The sequence below is a fragment of the Muntiacus reevesi genome, chromosome 4 (assembly GCF_963930625.1).
Source record: "Muntiacus reevesi chromosome 4, mMunRee1.1, whole genome shotgun sequence".
Taxonomy (NCBI): Eukaryota; Metazoa; Chordata; class Mammalia; order Artiodactyla; family Cervidae; genus Muntiacus; species Muntiacus reevesi.
The window spans coordinates 171,416,372-171,430,631 of record NC_089252.1 but is presented as its reverse complement, the minus strand read 5'-3'; the positions used below and the strand labels follow the sequence as shown (position 1 = coordinate 171,430,631).

The window sequence follows — 14,260 nt, the reverse complement described above, 5'->3', positions numbered from 1 at the left end:
AAACAAAAACTGCTCACAGAAGTGGATGATAAAAAAATGTAAAACCTTTTCCAAAGTCATTCAAAATTTTGCAATAGTTGAAATTATGCCTAAATATATATTTACATTTACTAGCTCTTTCTTTTCTTTTATTTACAAGGGTAATCTTGAAAATCCTCATTAATAATGAAAAAGAATTTCATATCCAATCATACTTTCATGCACACTGAACATTTTCTTCTTTGATGTCAGTATTTTATGTCTAATCAGCAAGAAATCTAAATCTTTTCCCAATGTGTTTCTGTGACTTACTCCTCTTCACTAACTGGGTGGCATTGAAGTTATCTATTGCCACCTAACCAACCACCCTAAATCTAGTGGCCTAAAGCAATAGGCAGTTTATTCTGCTCATAATCTCTGTAGTCTAGGAGTTTAGAAAGAGCACACCAAGGATGTCTCTTCTCTGCTGCTCAATGTCTCTGTCATTAGCCAGAAGAGTTTCAGTAGCTAGAAGGGACTTGAGCAGTTGAGAACTGTCATCTAACAGTTCTTCATTCACTTGTCATGTGTCAGCAATGACTGGATTTATTCACCTACACGTGATCTCTCTATGAGCCTTGGGTTTCTCACAGCATAGCTGCTGGTTTCCAAGAAGGAGCATTCCAAGAGAAAATATCCCAAACCGAAAGCCAAGACAAGAGCCCTGAGGCTTCTGTTGTCCTAACCCTGGAAGTCACACGCATCATTTCCACCACCGGTCACAAGAGGGTCACTGAGGCAAGCCCATATTCAAGAGCAGGAGGTAGAGTCCACCTTCTGATACAGGAAAGTTACAAGGCCACATTGCCTTGCAAGGAGCGGGGAGGGGCTTCTTCTCTGGAACTTCCAGTGGCTAAGACCAAGCTCTCAATGAAGGGGCCTGGGTTCAATCGCTGATCTGGAAAATAGATCCCACATGACTCACGTGGCAACTAAGAGTCTGCATGTCACAACTGAAGACGCCACATCTTAACAAGGAAGATCGGAGATCCCATGTGCAGCAACAGAGGCCCAGTCCAGCCAAATGAATCAAGTAAATAATCTTTAAAGTGCATATGGGGATTTATTTGGTAGTTCAGTGGTTAAGACTCCCCACTTCTACTGCAGGGGACATAGATCCCATACCCGGTCAGGGAACGAGGATCCCAATATGCCACACAGCGTGACAGAAAATTTTTTTAAAAAAGCAAAAGTGCATGTGGAATGGGAGAGATTGCTGCTGCAATGTTTGGGACATCTTATCTGTTAGAGAGAGATTATCAAGGAATCTGAGAGCCTCTGTGCGCGTGCTGAGTCATGTCTGACTTTTTGCGACCCCATGGACTGTAGCCTGGCAGGCTCCTCTGTGCATGGGATTCTCCAGGCAAGAATACTGGAGTGGGTTACCATGCCCTCCTCCAGGGGATGTTTCTGACCCAGAGATCATACCCAGGTCTCCATGATTGCAGGCAGATTCTTTACCGTCTGAGCCACTAGGGAAGCCCATGAATACCAGAGCCGGTTGCCATGCCCTCCTCCAGGGATCATCCCAACCCAGGGATTTAACCCGTGTCTCTTATGTCTCCTGCATTTGCAGGCGGGTTGTTTACCACTAGGGCCACCTGGGAAGCCCCCAAGAGCCTATGAAAGTGAAAGCGAAAGTCGCTCAGTCATGTCCTACTCTTTGCGACCCCATGAACTATACAGTCCATGGGATTCTCCAGGCCAAATACTGGAGTGGGTAGCCGTTCCCTTCTCCGGGGGATCTTCCCAACCCAGGGATGGAACCCAGGTCTCCCACATCGCAGGCAGATTCTTTACCAGCTGAGCCACCAGGGAAGCCCCCAAGAGCCTATATTTCATGCCAAATCTGTTCCTTATAATGAATGACTGTTTTTATTTTAGTACAATCTGAAATTTCTATTATAATTTGCTTCTCATATAAGAATAACTCCACCCTTCATCTTTGTTCGTATCCATAAACACAAACATTTTCTTACTGTTGTTTTCATCTAGGTTTTCTCCCATGTCCTTTACAAATGTGTGCATTCATGTCAGTGAAGAGTGCTTCATTTCTTACTTTTTCATTAAACACTCAAAACATGTCTTCAAATTTCAATTAAAATGAAATATTTGAATTGAATCAAATCTCCCATTCCTACTTTTTTAATAAATGTTGGGTTTATAACCATATATGTTCCTGCATTATCAAATACATTTCTGATAGAGGAGAACTTTTTTCACTTAGAGGATGAAAATAAAATCCTGCTTATAACATTAAACTTGTGATGACTTGAGCGTTTTTTGCCATGTTCTAACTCCTTTATCCATATATGTCTAACCTTTTTTCTCCTCCATTTCCTGTATATTTTCAGTGCCAGTCACATTCAGACACATTTTTATCATAACACAACATCCGGTACTTCACTCTGGGTTGAAATGCTGAGTGATATGACACTATGGATAGAAGGCACATTCCTGGAAGCCATTCCTGCATCAGGACAACTACCAATAACTTAAGTATACTCAAAAGCAACTGTGAACAACATAAACCCAAACACTTTCATCCTACCAAACTCAATCTATCTCCAACTCAACTTTGCCTTAGATCAAAAATTATCCATTGACATTTCAACAGTACATATCACAAGGGGAAACTGGGCTGAGGAAGAGACTGGGCTGTGTCTCTCTCATACAGGAGAGAGACAGAAGTCACAACAGATTAAATAAAATAAAATTAAAAAAAAAAAAAAAAGAAGTTACGGAACTTTCCTGGTGATCCAATGGCTAAGACTCTGTGATTCCAACACAGGGGACCCAGGTTCAATCTCTGGTCAGGGAACTAGATCCCACATGCTGCAGCTAAGACTGGGCACAGCCAAATAAATAAATATTTAAAAGAAGAAGAAGTTACAACAGATTGCAGTTAAAATATATCACTGTGCAATTTCTATAAAAGTATATGACCAGAGGAACACAATTGCTAGAATTTTCTGGCCCTTTTAAGGAGTCCATGCAAGTGACTGTTAAGCATCACAGTAAATCTACCTCCAAGTTTAAGCTTCACAGTGTATCTTCCTCTAAGTAGGCACTGTTGTTATACCAATTGCACAAGATGAGGAAACAAAACTCAGAGATGTTGAGCAACTTTCCCTAGGTAGCACAGCTAGAGAATAACACACATGAGCTTGCAACACTAGAGCCCATATTTTTACTCTGTACAGAATTAATTCTCCCTCTGATAATGCGAGTTTAGAGAAAGTAGGAAGATGGGGACAGACAAGGAGGGGAGATGTCTGGCAGTACAGTGGTTAGGATCACTGCCCTAGCACTGGTTCGATCCAGATTCAGTATGTCTTCTTTGGGCAGGGATAGAAATTCCCCTTTCTTGCCTTGCCTCAGAGTTACACCAACTCTAGCGGTGTGCCATCACTTAATCCCCAGGCATCTTGATCATCCCACGTCCTGTAGGACACCACGTGCCCCATCATATTCATGAGCCTACGCTGACAGCACCTGGAAAGAAGCAAATGGTAGGCAAGGTAGATATGCATTCACATCAGAGAGCACGAGATACGTCCCATCAAATGCAGAGACGTGTCTCTCGGTGAAGACTGTCTGGGGACGTCAAGGGTTAGTCGCTTGGTCATGTCCGACTCTTTGTGACTCCATGGAGCGTAGCCCACCAGTCTCCTCTGTCCATGGGGCTTCTCCAGGCAAGAATACTGGGATGGGTTGCCATTTCTTCCTCCAGGGGATCTTCCCAACCCAGGGACTGCACCCGGGTCTTTCACATCGCAGGCAGATTCTTTACTGTCTGAGCCGCCAGGGAAGCCGCTATGGGAACGTCAAGACATCTCCTCAAACACTAAGGACAATCTGCCTTACCCTTTTCTCTTTACAGTAAGAAAAAGACCTCCTGAGGATCTTGGACTGCGGAAACAACACATAGTTCAGATGGATGTGCTGCTTCAAACTGTTTAGCGGATATCTCACAGTCAGAGCATGAAAAGGCTCTCTAGCGGTGCAGGCCACAGTTCTGCGACTGGACCTTCTACTCAGCAGACCCTAAGAAGCTCCGTGGCAGTGGCACCGGAAACTGTGGTAAGTCCAAGAGGCAAACCCACATTTGAGAACTAAACCCAGGTTTTGAGAACCAAGGCCGCCCTTTGGAACAAATAATTTATCTTATTACAAAATAGTTTTCAAGCTCCTTATACACAAAAGTAAATACTGAATACCTGACCACTGGACAACGAGTGACTCTTGAGCTGCAAGCTCAGGATAGATTGGATGTGACTTCATCCCAGACAAGGAGCCTCTCAGAGACTTAGGCAAAACAGCTAAACGTACTGTGGTATCTTGGAAGAGATAAAACTACATTAGGCAAAAACTAAAGAAAGCTGAATAAGGTGTCAATCTTAGGTGATAATAAAGTATCAGTATTTGTTCACTAATTCTGACAAATGTATCATACTAATTTAAGACGGTAAAAATACAGGTAACCAGATTTGGAGTATATGAGAATCATGTGTATTATTTAGCCGCATCCTGACTCTTAGTCCATTTCCTTGTCCTGGAAACTCGACTGCTCTCAACTGGACCACAAAACAACAAAAACTCTCTTATTTGGCAATAAGTTTTGAAAACTCAAAAAAAAATGTGCCTATATTTTGACTCAACAATTCTATTTCTAGAAGTTTGTGATCAGAAGAACATAAAAATACACAAGTATAATGACACCTATTCAGCAATCAGTTCAGTTCATTTCAGTTCAGTCGATCAGTCGTGTCCCGCTCTTAGCCACCCCATGGACTGCAGCACGCCAGGCCTCCCTGTCCATCACTAACTCCCAGAGTTTACTCAAACTCATGTCCATTGAGTCAATGATGCCATCCAACCATCTCATCCTCCGTCATTCCCTCCTCCTCTCGCCTTCAATTTTTCCCAGCATCAGATTCTTTTCAAATGAGTCAGGTCTTCGCATCAGGTAGCCAAAGTATTGGAGTTTCAGCTTCAACATCAGTCCTTCCAATGAATATTCAGAGCTGATTTCCTTTACAATGGACTGGTTGGGTCTCCTTGCTGTCCAAGGGACTCTCAAGAGTCCTCTCCAACACCACAGTTCAAAAGCATCAATTCTTTGGCGATCAGCTTTCTTTGTTATAACAAAAAAAATTAAAACTATTCTCTGCCCTGTTCCCACTCAAGTCAGATCTCCCACCTGGAGTAAAGGCATTCATGTGGAAGCAGAGGCGATTGACAAGAAAGAAAAAGGTTTGCAGTGAGGAGTTTGGGAGGAAGAAAAGCACTGTCTCCAGAAATCATAGCCCCAGGAAGGGCCCTGAGCCTCAGGAAAGACCAGAAGTGCTCAAACACGGACGAGACGGGCAGTCACCTTCACTCCTCAGCCTCCACCCAGGGCGTGTCTCTCCAGCTTCGTACCTAAGACAAGGCAGATTAGGGTCAAAAAGCAGGCTGCAGAGGCCAAGCTCTGAGCAACAGTGCCCTCGAGCTGGGCAGGCTAGGGACCCCAACACACCACTCAGAGCCAGGGCTTCTTTCTCACTTGAAAGTCTACAAGAATCAGGCCCTCCAACAAGAGGGAGTCAAGGCCTCCAGAGGTATTTCTTCACAAGCCGCCTCATTGCCCCTGTGACCTCCTCGTTCCTCAGAGTGTAGACGAACGGGTTGAACATTGGAGTGACAACCACGTAGGCGAGGGCAAGGATCTGGTCTCTGGCCTGGGAGAAGCCTGTCCCCAGCCTCATGTAGGCAATGATCCCCGTCCCAAAAAAGAGCGTGACCACAAGTAGGTGGGAGGAACAGGTAGAGAAGACTTTTCGGCGTCCCTGGGACGTCGCGACACCAAGGATGGTGACAAGAATACAGGCATAGGACACTGATCAGTGAGAAGGGTGTTAGGATAAAGGCTATGGTGACGGCAAGATTGGCCACTTCCCCCAAAAGGTGCTGGCGCTGGCCAGGCTCAGCACGGGAAGGATGTCACACGGGAAGTGGTGGATGGTGTTGGCACCGGGGAAGGGCAACGTGCAGATGAGGGTGCAGTAAGTGGTGCTGGTGATGATGCCCGTGAGGAAGCTGGCGCCCAGCAGGCACACACAGGCTCCCGGGCTCATCAGGGTGCTCTAATGCAGTGGCCGGCAGGTGGCAGCGTAGCGGTCATAGGCCATGGCAGTGAGCAGGCCACATTCCGCGACGCCAAACAGGGAGAAGAAAGACAGCTGGGTGAAGCAGCTGGCTCGCGGGATGGTGGGGCAGGAGGAGAGGAGGTCGGCCAGCATCCTGGGGACCACGGTCGTGGTGTAGAGCATCTCCAGCCCGGAGAAGTGGCGCAGGAAGAAGTACATGGGCGAGGGCAGGGCAGCGTCCGCCAGGGTGAGGAGGACGAGCAGCGAGCTGCCCAGCAGAGTGACCAGGTAGACCAGAAGCACCCCAGAACAGACGGCCCCGGAGGGAGTGGGAGCCTGAGAACCCCAGCAAAACAAGCTCGGTCACTGCTGTGCCGTTGCCCCCGCTCATGGCCCCAAGGCCAGACTGGAGGGGAGTGGAGGGGGCAGCCTGGCAAGGACAGAGGCTCAAGCCGCGGCAGGGAAGGCGTGCGGGTAGGTCCACAAGACCCTCCCAGGGGGCAGGAGTGGATCTATCAGCATCTGGGCGCTGGCATCGCCCCTCAGAAGGACGGAAACCAGGGGAGCTGAGGCGGTCCCTCCTTGAGGCTGGAACTGGAGAGACACAGAGGACCGGCCCCTCTCACCAAGCTCTGGAGGACACGGGCAGAAAGCAGGGTGCACAGGCAGAATGAATGAAGCTGGCAGAAGGAGACTGGGAGAAAAATGGACCCAGCAGGAGGCAGGGCTGGAGTGAGAGCAAGAGCTGGAGAGAGAGAGAGAAGACGCAGGAGCAAGGCTTCACAGAGACGGCAGGTGGGGCTCTCACCTGCTCCCGAGGCCCCGCGGCCCCAGGTCGGCCCTCCCTGACGCCCAGGAGGGAAGTTCAGTCCCCCAGAGCCTGATTCCCAGAGGAGAGGTGGGGATGGAAACTATCAGCGGAAGCTGAAGAGGGGGAGAGGGTTCTGTCTGATGATGGGGAGCAAGGAAGCAGCGGCTCAGCCTTTCTAACTCCCTGCAGTTGGGCCTGGGGGCTGGAGTCCACAGCCCAAGGACAAAACAGATGCCACAAGGCCAAAGGGTCTGGGTCGTGTCCAGGGCCCCTCAGCCAGGCCTGATGCCACAAGGCCAGAGTCTGGGTTGTGTCCAGGGCCCCTCAGCCAGGCCTGATGCCACAAGGCCAGAGTCTGGGTTGTGTCCAGGGCTCCTCAGCCAGGCCGGAACGAAGCCGGGTTCAGAAATCTCGTGTTCCAGCTCCCCACCAGGGTCCACCTGCTGAGCTGCCCAGCTCACTGCCCCAGGGGCTGCCCTCTGCCCACTCCCACAGTGAGTCCCTAAGCTTCTTCTCTCCAGTGCCTAGAAACCAAGACAGCACTTTCTCAAAATCCTTTTGTAAGACTGTGCTAATCCTCAAAGAAAGGAAACTGCTAAAATAGAAACAGGTCTGACTTCTGGATGTACTTCCCAACCCACCCCAGGCATCAACTTGCTCCCCAGCTACTGAGGAAGATGTTAGAAAGAGGAAACAGATCTCAGCTGGAATAAATTATGTCACCAACAGTGGGGGAGGGAGGTAACACAGTGACCAGAGAGGATGCCTCAGACTCTAACGGCTCAAAGAATAAGGACCAGAGAGAAATTCCAGTCCTCGGAAAGACATGTATCCCACAACCAAGAAAGAAGCTTTCTTTGCCACTGGTTCATCTCCTGTTTAGAGGGGTGTGTGTGTGTGTGTGTGTGTGTGTGTGTGTGTGTGTGTGTGCGCGCGCGCGCGTGCTCAGTTATTCAATCATGACTGACTTTTGTATCTCCATGGACTATGGACTTCCAGCCTTCTCTGTCCAGGGTATTTTCCAGGCAAGAATACTGGACTGGGTTGTGATCTCCTACTCCATGGTGATAGCTTACAATGAACAATGTCGGATTGGTGATCTCCGAAGAAGATTTAGCTTCGGGACCAGGGACCAGACTTGATCACTCAAGAGCTTTTGTGTAGCAGACTTTTATTAAAGTATAAAAAGGGACAGAGAAAGCTTCTGACAGACATCAGAAGGGGGATGGAGAGCACCCCTCTTGCTAGTCTTAGCCCGGGAGCTATATGGTTTTTCAATTGGTTATTACAGTAAATGAGAAGAACGTCTCGAGTTTGTAAAGGTCTTCCCAGGCCCGCTCCCGCAATATGCATTTGAGGGTAACAGGATGAGTCAGAGGTTCTCAGGAAAGAGAAGCATGTCCTCCAGCAGGGTACATGTTGTTATATAATCCTCAGTGCAGACTTTAAACTGAGTTGTTTGTTGTGTAATCTTTAACTCTGGGCTTAAAGAAGAAGAAGAAAAAACATTTTATGTGACTAAGACTAAGGAATGCAGAAAAAATTTTTCATCCTTTCCTCCTCCTCAAGAGCCCCAGACCCCTTTCTCCTCCTCCGGGACCCCGGACTTCTCATCAACCTACCTAAGAACTGATTCTCTCAGTGGTGGCTCAGCTGGTAAAGAGTCCCCCTGCAGTGCAGGAGACCTCAGTTCGATTCCTAGGTCAGGAAGATCCCCTGGAAAAGGAAATGGCAACCCACTCTAGTCTTCTTGCCCGGAGAATCCCCATGGACACAGGAGCCTGGTGGGCTGCAGTCCATAGGGTCACAAAGAGTCGGACACGACGGAGGGACTCAGCACACACAGCAGAGTTCTGTGAAATCCTTTAATCCAAGGCAGTCTTGTTTATTTGGTTTTTTTTCTATTTTAGGTTGCAATACGTTTATTTCTTAAATATTCAGGGTTTCCCTAGTGCCATAGAAGAGAAGAATCTCCTGCCAGTGCAGGGGACATAGGTTCAATCCCCGCCCTGGGAAGATCCCACATGCTGCGGAGCAACTGAGCCTGTGCCCCGCAAATGCTGAGTCTGAGTGGATTCCAGCTCCTGAAGTCCACGTGCCGAGAGCCTGTGCTCCTCAGCAAGAGAAGCCACTGCAAAGAGAAGCCTCACACCAAAAAGAGTAGCCCCTGTCACGGCAACTAGAGAAAGCTGAGCAAATCAACAAAGACTCAGGACAGCCAAAAAAAAAAAAATTAAAAATAATTTTTGTAAAAAAAAATAATTATTTATTTTTTTTTAAAAGTTCAAGACTTCCTTGGTGGTCCCAGGGCTAAGAGTCTGCCTTGCAATGCTGAAAACTCGATCCCTGGTAGGGGAACTAAGGTCCCAATGCCATGCAGTAAGACCAAAATATATATATATTTTTTTAATTCAAACAACTTAAGTAGATAGTCCACCCTCAAAGAAGGGAAGCATATCTTTAAGTGTGGGCTGTACATAGAGCTTTCTGGAAAGAAGCAGTAAAAGCAGTAACTTTACAGAGTAGCCTGAAAAACACCACTTCATGATCAAGGTCAACATCAGTAGTGGAAATCAGGTGATAGGGTGCACCTTTGATCTGATGTGATGTGAAAGGCACGTCACCTCTTGGCTTTCCTCCTAAAACCGATAATTCCAGTCTCCTCATCAGAGAATTTCAATACAGGAACAGACTACAAAATATCTCACCAGTGCTCCTCAAAGCTTTCAAGGTCATCCAAAACCTCCGAGGTCATCCAAAGCAAGGGGCCTCTGAGAAACCAAGGGGGCATACCAGCTAAGTGCACTGTGGCATCCTGGAAGAGACAAAAGGACATTAGGCAAAAGCCGAAGACATCTAAATAAAACATGGATCTCAGGTAATAGTAATGTATCACAGTCAGTTTATCAACTGTGACAAATGTATCACACTAATTTAAGATGTTACTAATACTGGAAACCAGAACTGGGGTGTATGAGACTGCAATTTTTCTGTCAATCTAAAACTTTGCAATTTTTCTGTCAATTATCTTTGTATTTTTCTGTCAACCTAAAACTATTCTAAAAGAAAATTTTTGTTTTCAAAAGTTGATTTATTGACATGGAAAAATATTCACAATGTATTATTACCTGATAAAAAGCAAAGTAAAAAACAGCAAATTGTCCATATAAAATACATATTCAGGTAAATAAATAGAGAGAGAGATAGTTAAGGTAGACATACACCAAAAATACTTTGGTGTATGATACGCTTTGGATGAAATGCACTTGGAGTGCATAACTTACATAACTTTTGCTTGTGATTTTTTTTAAGTGTGTTTTTGACCCACTGATGACACAATAATAAAAACCATATATGAAACATTAGAAGAAAAAGATGGAATTTGTTTTAACATATTTCGGTATTATTAAGTATCTGATTTATTTTCAAGCATTTATGCCTACTTATGCCTTTGGAAATGTTTCTTTTTATCAATAGTTTAATTTTTTTTTAATAGTTTAATTTTTTAGTCAACAAATGAGTGTTTCTGATTGTCAGTGCACATTTTTCAAACATGGGTCATAGAAAGGCTGTGAATAGACCGCTTAGGTTGTTTTGAGCTTTATGATAGTGAGCATGTCTGCAATTTCCCATTTTAAAAAGCTACCAATAAAAAACAGAAAGGAGATGTTACAGAGTCCCATCAATGGACCCCAAAAGGCAGGTTTTTGTCGAGTAGCAGTTTAAATATGGAAGCTGTTCAGATGAGATCACATCGCCCCCGTGTGGTCAACCTCCAAATAGCCACATCATACATGGTCCCCTCTCTGAGCTGCGTGGGTGAGGAGATGGTAGAAGGAAGCTGCCTTGAAGATCTTCTTCTTGTTCAAACTGCAGTCCCCAGAGGAGGAAACCGATCTGGAAGAGCTCGTTCAGCTCACCCAAGATCGCCCAGCTGAGCGCAGAGCTGAGCACTCCCGACGCCTCCGGCGGGCGCTTCCATCTGGGCCCCCGGGAGGTCGGGCGATTTCTGCAAGCAGATGCCCGCTCCGCACGCCTGCCTGCCCCGTCTGAGGCGCTTTCTCCACTTCTCCAGTGATGGTCCCGTCCGCCCTTCCAGACCGAGCACAGGCACACCTCAGAAGTCTCTGCTGCTTCTCCCAGAAACACTACAGCCCTCAACAGCCTCCCACTCAGTCACCTCGGGACTCGGGAACTTAAAACGAGCAGCGTTTCTGAGTCAGAAGCCCGGGCGCGGCTGGGCTCGGTGTCCGCGGCTCTCCCAGAACCGCCCAGGCTCCGCTGTCCCGGGGCTGCCCCGGGAGAGGGCTGCTCCCCGCCAGCGGCAGGCGCCCCCTGGCTGGGGACACCAGGTCCCCGCCGCCGACGCCGGCTCGCTCCGCGGGCGCGACCTCCCCGCTGGGTGACGGGCCGGCCAGCGATGGAGAGAGAGAGAGCAGATGGCAGGCAGGCGCTCTCTAATCTAATCTCGAAAGCGCCAGCCGATTACTTTCGCTCCGCACGATCGGTTGGAAGCCGAGCCCCTAACTTTAGCTCTCACACGTCAGGGTCTCAGGAAGAGTGCGACCGGCAGGCGGGAGGGGATCGGGATGGGGAACACACGTAAGCCCAGGGCTGATTCGGGTCAGTGTGTGCGAAACCCACTACACTACTGTAGAGTAGGTAGCCGCCAACCAATAAAAATGAACGAAAAGAAAAGAAGGCTGTGACAGGGATCTTGCCGACACCCTCCCTCCCTCCCTCACTCGGAGGAGAGGCATCTGCCCTCTTAGAGCCCCGTGTGGCAAGGACCAGAGGAGGGGAATGCAGGCGCAGCGCCGGGCGCCGGGCCGCGGGTGGCTGCGAGCGAGCTGCAGGCAGCCTCTCACGCGCAAGCTGCTCTGCTGCAGCGGACCGCGCCCGAGCAACGCGGACTCCAGCCCTGGGTCAAGTAATCACTTTACTCAAATCCCGTCATCTGCCTAGTGAGCCAGGCATCGTGACTAGTTCTTCGCACTTGAGAAGGCTGAGGCTGAGACACAGCAGTAGGTGTGACTTGCCAAGGTCCCACTAGTCAGTGATGGGGCCAGGATCCAAGCCCAAGCCTCCGACCCCAAGTGCAGTCTTTTCCACCTTAGCTGCCTGCCCTGACCACTCTCCAAGTCAGACTCTAGGCGTCAGCACTCTCAAGTTGTGTGGCTGACCTCCCAGAGACTAGGTTTTCTCATCTGTAAAACAAAGACAGTCCCTACCTCACAGGATTGTGTGAGAATTAAATAACAATGCACAGTGTCTGGTGAAGAATGCGAATCAGCATTTGGCCACCTGAATCAGGGGAGATAGAGAAAGTGAGTGAGTTCACCACCTCCATTTCCACCCTACTCTGGAAAGACAATAAAATCAAAACAAAAAAAGCTGCCCAAAAGATACGGAGACAGAAGAAAGATGGGACTGAAGGAAAAGTGCCTTGGAAGTTACCACTTTGAGTGGAGAGGTGTGGGAGGTCCTCTGCTCCAGCCTGGAAGGCAGGAAGCAGGCTTTCTTCATCACCTTTCTCAAAACAACATTTTTTTATTCAGGTGAAAATAGAAATAGGTTGGTTGCAGTATCTGGAATGTGTGTGGATGGAAGGACATGAGACGAGTCAAGGAAAGAGAAAAAGAACTGAAGAATAATATGAAAAAGAGAAATGGGATCCATGACTGCCAGTCAACACCACAAAGATCAGAAGATGAAACTGGTCTCAAGTTGCAGCTGAAAACATTACGTCAGACCCAGGAAGAGGTTTCTCTGCTGTGTCAGAAGGTAAAGAAGCCGCCTGCAATGCAGGAGACCCCAGTTCGATCCCTGGGTAGAGAAGATCCCCTGGAGAAGGGAATGGCAGCCCACTCCAGGATTCTTGCCTGGAGAATCTCATGGACAGAGAAGCCTGGTGGGCTACAGTCCATGCGGTCGCAAAAAGTCAGACACGACTGAGGGACTTAGCACACTGGGTCTACCCAGGAAACTAGAACTACAGTGGCCTCCACCCTAGAGATCATGAAAAAACACCTGAGTCTAGGAAATCCATGTACCCTGAAGCCAGACCTTCCTGAGTTTCTGGGGCTGAACTTTGACTTTGTGGGGAAAATGGGGAAGGGAAGATCTCACAGAACTAAGAGCTCCTGAGAGAGAGAAGAGCTCCTGAGAGAGGAGAGAGAGGGCAGGAGACGGCTCTTCAGCCCCCTGAGATCCTCTTCAGCTCTACAAGTCTAAGCAGCGTCTTGCATGCATCCACACGCAGCTTAATGACTGATAGGGGGGGCTGCTGTGTAAGTTTTAACTAGTTCCCCGGGGTCAGCCAAAGCTCCCTCAGGCTGGGTCCCCAGGCCCGCAACCCCGAGAACCTCAGCAACAACCATAACCTTAAATGAGAAAATAAGAACTTCTCCACAAGAGCAATGGTAATCATACCCGCAATAATGCCACAATTGTTTTTGTCCCTCAACATTAAAAAAAGAAAGAATACAGGAAACTACACCCAGTATTTTGTAATACCCTGTAAGGGAAGAGAATCTGGAAAAGATATGTGTGTGTGTATATATATATTTGGGCTTCCCTGGCGGCTCGGGTGTAAAGAATCCACCTACAATGCAGGAGACCTGGGTTCAAACCCCGGTAGGGGAGATCTTCTGGAGAAAGGGGTGGTTCCCCACTCCAGTATTCTTGCCTGGAGAATTCTATGGACAGTGGAGCTTGAGGGCTACAGTCCACGGGGTCACAAAGAGTCGGACATGACCGAGTAACTAAGCACTAAGCACCTATATATATATAATTGCATTACTGTGTTGTGCACCTGAAGCTGACATGATGTTGTAAAATCAACGATACTTCAACTTTTAAAATAAATAGGTAAAAAGAAAATTAATAGTTTGCAGCCTAGAAATGAACAGAGCACTTCAGCAATTTCACCATCTCATTTGGTCCTCACCTCAAACCTAGAGATAGGCCTTGCAGGTATTATTACTGTGGTTTAATGACAGGAAGACTAAGGAGCCACGTGACTGCAAAGTCACTTGGGCAACAAGGGTGGAGCTGAGACTTGAAACCTAGGAGTCACACCCCAGGTTCCCAATCCAGGACATCTTATATACCACCCAGTCATGCCTATCTCAGAGACCCCCCCTCCTACCAGCTCTGTCCCGGCATCTGTGAGTGTCCCCACATCTGTCCTCTGAAAGTCCAGCTCCTTCCAACATCAAGAGGCCACAGTGTCCTACACAGCAATCGAGGAATAGCTGGCCTCCTCTAAAAATCCCCCTATCTTCTCACATCCTGCCTG

The 14,260-nt window shown here is 47.8% G+C and overlaps 1 long non-coding RNA gene and 1 pseudogene across 1 annotated transcript; one reads left to right on the top strand and one right to left on the bottom strand.

Moving 5' to 3' along the window:
- Window positions 1-5,606: 5,606 nt before the first annotated feature.
- LOC136167588 (olfactory receptor 10P22-like) lies at window positions 5,607-6,540 on the bottom strand (annotated as a pseudogene).
- Window positions 6,541-6,619: 79 nt separating this feature from the next.
- Window positions 6,620-9,218, top strand: LOC136166177 (uncharacterized). Its single transcript, XR_010662859.1, has 2 exons — window positions 6,620-6,944; window positions 8,871-9,218. It is a non-coding gene; the product is annotated as an uncharacterized lncRNA (long non-coding RNA).
- Window positions 9,219-14,260: the final 5,042 nt, after the last annotated feature.